The following is a 6,242-nucleotide window of genomic DNA, read 5'->3' on the forward strand; positions in this document are numbered from 1 at the left end:
TAGCAGGGGACCTTTTAAAAAAATGACACCGCAGACCCACAGCCTCATGGGAGATGTAGTTTTCTGGGTTCATTTAGCACTAGAAATGGAAAGACATCTCGGTCCTCAGGGCTGGGGCATCCTGGGTCCTCAGGACTCGGATTCTCAGGGTGAAATTGCTTCTAGGAAGATGCTCTTGGGTCCTGAGGGGTCAGTGGGCTAGACATCTGGACACCTGGATGCCAGGAGAACAGGGGAATAAGAACCTGGCTACCCTAGTCTGAGAGAGGAGGGACTAAAGACTGAGAGTCCTGGGTCTCAGGAAAAGGACTTGAGAATCTGAATGCTTCCATTCAGGTGCTTATGGACTTTGGAGTGTAATGACTGTCATAGAATCCAATCTCACTGAGCAATCCAAGCCATCCTTCCTCCCTTCCCACAACCTAGACTTCCATATTGCTCTTCAAGTTATTTCCTGGTTAGGATAGATTTGAAGTCAAAGATTCAGACTACACTTTGAACCGGTGGGTCAGCTTTGGCTGGATCCAAGGTGTCTGACTGACCACTGCAGCATCACAGAAGTTGTGGTCTCAAGCCTTTGATCTAAATTCCAAGGTCCAGGGAGTTCCCTGGTGCTCCAGTGGTTAAGAACCCGCCTTCCAATGCAGGGGACGTGGGTTCGATCCCTGGTCAGGGAACTAAGATCCCACATGCCGCGGGGCAACATAGTTACTGAACGCACACACCACAACTAGAGAGAAGCCCACGAAGACCTGACATAGCCAAAATTAATCAATCAATCAACTAATTAAAAATAAATAAATAAATTCCAAGATCCAAGTGAGAGGAACATCTCAGTCAAAAGGAATATAAGTGTGGGTCCCAGAAAGTCATGGGAGGGATTCAATGGCTGGAGAAAACGAAGGTCTGCGTCTTGTAGAAAATAAAGTTAAACACTCCGATGGAACCAGACTGGCTCAGTCAAGGGAGAGTTCTCACTGGAAACAGAATCTGAAATGCCACAAGGAGGCAGAGACCCAGAGAAAGGGGAGGACAAAGAAGTAAGGAGAGGAGAGAGAAGAGGGACAGAGATGGGGGGGGGGATGAGGGACAGAAATTCAGGGGGAGGGGCAGGGACCCAGAAAGAGGGAAGTCAGACAGGGAACCTGCAAAATGTGTTCAAACGAGCACCTGTCCCTCTGTCTGAGCACTTTGAGCTTCCAGTTGTGTTGTGGCTCCTTCCTGGTAGAAGCAAGTTAGTGTCCCCTTGTCCAAAGACAGTCCCCTGAGGTTGCTGTCTGGTACAGGACTGCTGATCTCCCTCAACATCCACCCCATCATCCCCAACTGCTTCTAGACTCGACTCGTGGCAGCTTCCACTGGGTAAGGTACAAAGTGTGATCAGCAAGGAACTGTGACATGACCAAAAAGAACTGCAAGATCTTGCCTTTGAAATGGACAGCCACCTGGGCAGCCAGTCTGGGAAGGGGTACTGGTAGATGAATTGATTGGCAGAGATTCCAGATTCCAGTGTGAGCTCTAAGGGCTGGGGGTGGCCCTAGTTTGCTCTTTGGCTGGCTGGAACCTGCACCCCACGTGGTCTAAACTTGAGATGCCGTAGAATGGCTGTTCTCAAAGCATGGCCTCAAACTAGCAGCAGCAGCATCTGGGAACTTGTTAGAAATGCACATTCTGGGGGCTTCCTAGGTGGCGCAGTGGTTAAGGATCCGCCTGCCGATGCAGGGGACACAGGTTCAATCTCTGCTCCAGGAAGATCCCACATGCCTCGGAGCAACTAAGCCCATGCACCACAACTAATGAGTCCGTGTGCCGCAACTACTGAAGCCCACGCACCTAGAGCTGGTGCTCCGCAACAAGAGAAGCCACGGCAATAAGGAACCCACGCACCACAATGAAGAGAAGCCCCCTCTCCCTGCAACTAGAGAAAACCCGCGTGCAGCAACAAAGACCCAACACAGCCAATTAATTAATTAACTGATTGATTTAAAAAAAGAAAGAAAGAAAAGAAATGCACATTCTGGAGCCCAGACCTATTGAATCCAAAATTCTGGGGGGAAAGCTAATTCACAGGAACAGAAATCAGATTAGTGGCTGCCACCACCTGGTGGGAGAATGGAATGAAGATTTATTAGGTTCCTAGGGCTGCGGTAGGAAAGTACCACAAACTTCAGGGCTGCAAATAACATAAGTTTGTTCTCTCACAGTTCTGGAGGCTAGAAGTCTGAAATCAAGGTGTCAACAGGGCGATGCCCCTGCTAAAGGCTCTAGGGGAAGATCCTTCCTTGCTTCTTCCTAGCTTCTCCTGACGATCCTTGGCGTCCCTTGGTTTGTACATGCATCACTCCGATCTCTGCCTCCATCTTCACATGGCCTGTTGCCCGAGTGTCTGTTTCTTCTTGCAAAGGTACCACTCTAACCCAGTATGACCTCATATTAACTTGATAAAGACCCCATTTCCAAATAAAGCCACATTCACTGCTTCCAGGGGATGGGAACTTCCAGGAGATGCTATTTAACTCAGTACACACCTCTATGTGCAGTTGTCACTTTCATCTCTCTTACTCACCGGTAAGTACATTGAGGAATTTCCTTGGTAGAGAGTGGGGGGGCCCAGGATAGCTTTCCTTGCCTCACTGTTCTCATAGTTCACTCTTCGCTGTCTCTGTACAGTATGAAAAAAATACGAGGGAGAGTCAAAAATTATCCGTACTCCAGTTATATTAGAACTTTTGTAAATTCTACAGCCCGAGTGCGGATAATTTTTGACACCCTCCTATAACCTCTCAGCATAGCCACATCGCCAATATTTCAGAGAGAGATATACCTCCTCTGTTTACTTCCCCACCCATACCTGAATCTTCTCTCTCCTTCACCCCCAGAATTCCTGCCAAAATCAGTCTGGGTTTTGCTTCCATTAGTTTTCACAAGAATGGAGCTTTGTCCAACCACCAAAAAGAAAGGTTAACTATGTAACAGGATAGATGCTAATTATCACCACCATAGCAATCACATTACAATATATAAATGTATCAAATTATTGTGTTGTATACCTTAAATTTATACAATGTTATCTGTCAATAGATTTCAACAATAATTTTTGTTTAAGTATGGAGCTTTGTTCTTCCAAAAGAGAGACTCTGTTAATTCTGAGATCTCTGAGGACCCAGACCACCCAAGCATCTTTCAACCTTCCCACAGCCTCCTATACCCAACTATGATTGGAGCCTGTGCGACTTCACACACACACACACACACACACACACACACACACACACGATTTGCCTGCTGCTCTTGTTCTCAGATTATCTCTCCAAGTCCTCAGCTGTGAGGACAACCTCTCCTCTAGGGGTGAGGACTGGTGGGAAATTTCTTATCTTCATAGTACTTCTTTTAAAAATGATAATTAATTTATTTATTTGGCTGCGTCCGGTCTCAGTGGCATGTGAGATCTTTAGTTGCGCCGTGTGGGATCCAGTTCCCTGACCAGGGATGGAACCCCATCCCCTTGCTTTGGGAGCACAGAGCCTTAGCCAATAGACCACCTGGGAAGTCCCGCTCATAGCACTGTTTTTTGTTTTTTGTTTTATAGCACTTTTGCTCGTTTCCTTCTCTTCCTGTACTGGCACTGAGTTGGCCCCACCCACTCGTATTTTGGGGTTCATGGGGCTCCACGGTCCGCTGGTTTTGTGAAAAGTGTTGTTTGTGAGCTTCTGCTGGTTCTCCCAGGATTTGTTTTTCTGGGGGGAAGGGTGGAATTTGGGAAGGTTAAGAAACTCTGCTGCCTAACCTAAATCTAATCACGAGGAAACATCAAACAAATTCCAATCGAAGACTGTCTACAAAACAACTGGCCTTGACTCATAGACAATGTCAAGGTCAAGAAAAAGATGAGAGAACGTTTATATGAACAGAGACCAGAGTCCGCACCAGGAAACGCAGTTCATTGAGTAATCCAGGCAATTTTCCTGGAGGTTAGCAAGACACTTGAAAATTTGAATGAGTTCTGTAATTTACCCATGTTAACATTTTCTGGTTTTGATCTTTGTACTGCGGTTATTAAACAGAATGTCCTTGTTCTTAGCAAATACACACTGAAGTATTTCAGGACAAAGGGGCATGGTATCTCCAGTGCTTTCTCAAATATTTCTGGAAAGGTAAATACATAATAATGTATACACATAGTGAATGAGGAAGCCAAAGAGGGCGGGAATAGCAATAATTGGAGGCCTAGTACAGGATATATGGAGTTCTTTGAACAAGTCTTTTTAAAATTAAAGTAAATTAAATTTATTTAGGGAAATTCTTTTTTTAATATATTTATTTATTTATTGGCTGAGTTGGATCTTCATTGCTGCATGGGGTTCCTCTCGTTGCGGCGAGCGGGGGCTCTCTTCATTGTGGTGTGTTCACTTTTCATTGCAGTGGTTTCTCTTGTTGCAGGATGTGGGCTTCAGTAGTTGTGGCTCTCCGGCTCTAGAGCTCAGGCTCAGTAGTTGTGGCGCAGGGGCTTCATTACTCCGAGGCATGTGGGATCCTCCCAGACCAGGGCTCGAACCCGTGTCCCCTGAATTAGCAGGTGGATTCTTAACCACTGCGCCACCAGGGAAGTCCAACAAGTCTTGTTTTTTAAACTGAGGTATAATTGATGTACAATAGTATATAAGTTTCAGCTCTACAACGTAGTAATTCACATTTTTTAAAGGATACATTTCATTTATTGTTATAAAATATTGGCTGTATTCCCTGTTATACAACATATCCTTGTAGCTTATCTATTTTATACATAGTAGTTTGTACCTCTTAATCCCCTGCCCATCTTGTTCTTTGTACTCTTGCTCTTGAAACTTTCTATAAATTCACAATTATATCACATAAAAGCTACTCCTACCCAAAAAAAATCCATGCTACAGCCTCTATTGCTACCTTGCCTCTTTCCAAACATCCTGAAAAATGCATTGATGAGCTTCTAAGAAGCCAGAGAAATCTCCAGGTCCTCTCCCCATGCCACCTGTGAAAGAAAGGAAAAAAGACTGAAAGGAAGGAAGAGAGGGAGGAAAAAAGAAGAAAAGAAAGAAAGAAGGAAGGAAGGAAGAGGGAAAGAAAGAAAGAAAGAAAGAGAAAGAAAGAAGAAAGAAAAAGAAAGAAAGAAAGAAAGAAAAGAAAGAGAGAGGGAGGGAGGGAGGAAGAAAGGACAAAAGAGAGAAAGAAAAGGAAAGATGGTGAAAGCAAAAATGAGAGAAGAGGAGGAGACAGAAGAGAAAAAGAAAATGTAAGAAAGAAGTAAAACTCCAGATGGAAAGTGTGGATCACCACACAGCTTCCTGGAATCTGCTGATTCTGTGACAGGGACACATTTTCAAGGTAAAGCTTAAAGGGCTACAACTTCAGTGAACGTCTGGTGTTTAAAATCCCACCAACCTGAAGACAACAGAATGTCATTCAGCCTTGAAAAGGAAGGAAATTCTGAAGCATGTTAAACATGGATGGATCTTGAAAACATTTTGCTAAGTGACAGAAGCCAGACACACAAGAATAGATTACTGTATGATTCCAGTGATAAGAGGTACCTCGAATAGGCAAATTCATAGAAACAGGAAGTAGAATGGTGGTGGCCAGGGGAAGGGAGGCCTGGGGAATTTTTTTTCATGGGGACAGAGTTCTGGTGAGAAGATGAAAAGGTTCTGGAGCTGGAGGTGGGGACAGTTGTCTAACAATGTGAATGCAGTGAATGCCACTGAACTGTACATTTATAAGTAGTTAAAATGGTCTTTTTTTTTATTTCTACACTGCGCAGCTTGTGGGATCTCAGTTTCTCGACCAGGGATTGAACCTGCGCCACGGCACTGAAAGCCCACGAGGCCACCAGGGAACTCCCATCACAATTAAAAAAAAAAAAAAATCCACCAAACTACACTAAGAAAAGTTCAAGATTTTCCTGTTTCTGTTTGGACACTAACTGGAAGAAATATGATTCTCTATTGAAAACAGTCACCACCAGACCAATCTCATAAGAAGTGGGTATAAAATCAAACTGGGTGCCGGAGGCACTCCCAAGATGAGAAATGAGAAATGAATATCAGGTGAGTGATAGCTCTAGAGCTTCAGGCCAAAGCAAAGCAAAGCTTCTCTGGAGAGATGCTGCTAGACTGTTTCACAGAGGAAGTCTTGAAAGAGCTCATAACCCCACATCACAAAATACACAAGGGAACTAGGCACATGGCAGATGCCAGCAAATACACTGA

This window comes from Hippopotamus amphibius, chromosome 16 (assembly GCF_030028045.1).
Source record: "Hippopotamus amphibius kiboko isolate mHipAmp2 chromosome 16, mHipAmp2.hap2, whole genome shotgun sequence".
In the NCBI taxonomy this organism is placed as follows: Eukaryota; Metazoa; Chordata; class Mammalia; order Artiodactyla; family Hippopotamidae; genus Hippopotamus; species Hippopotamus amphibius.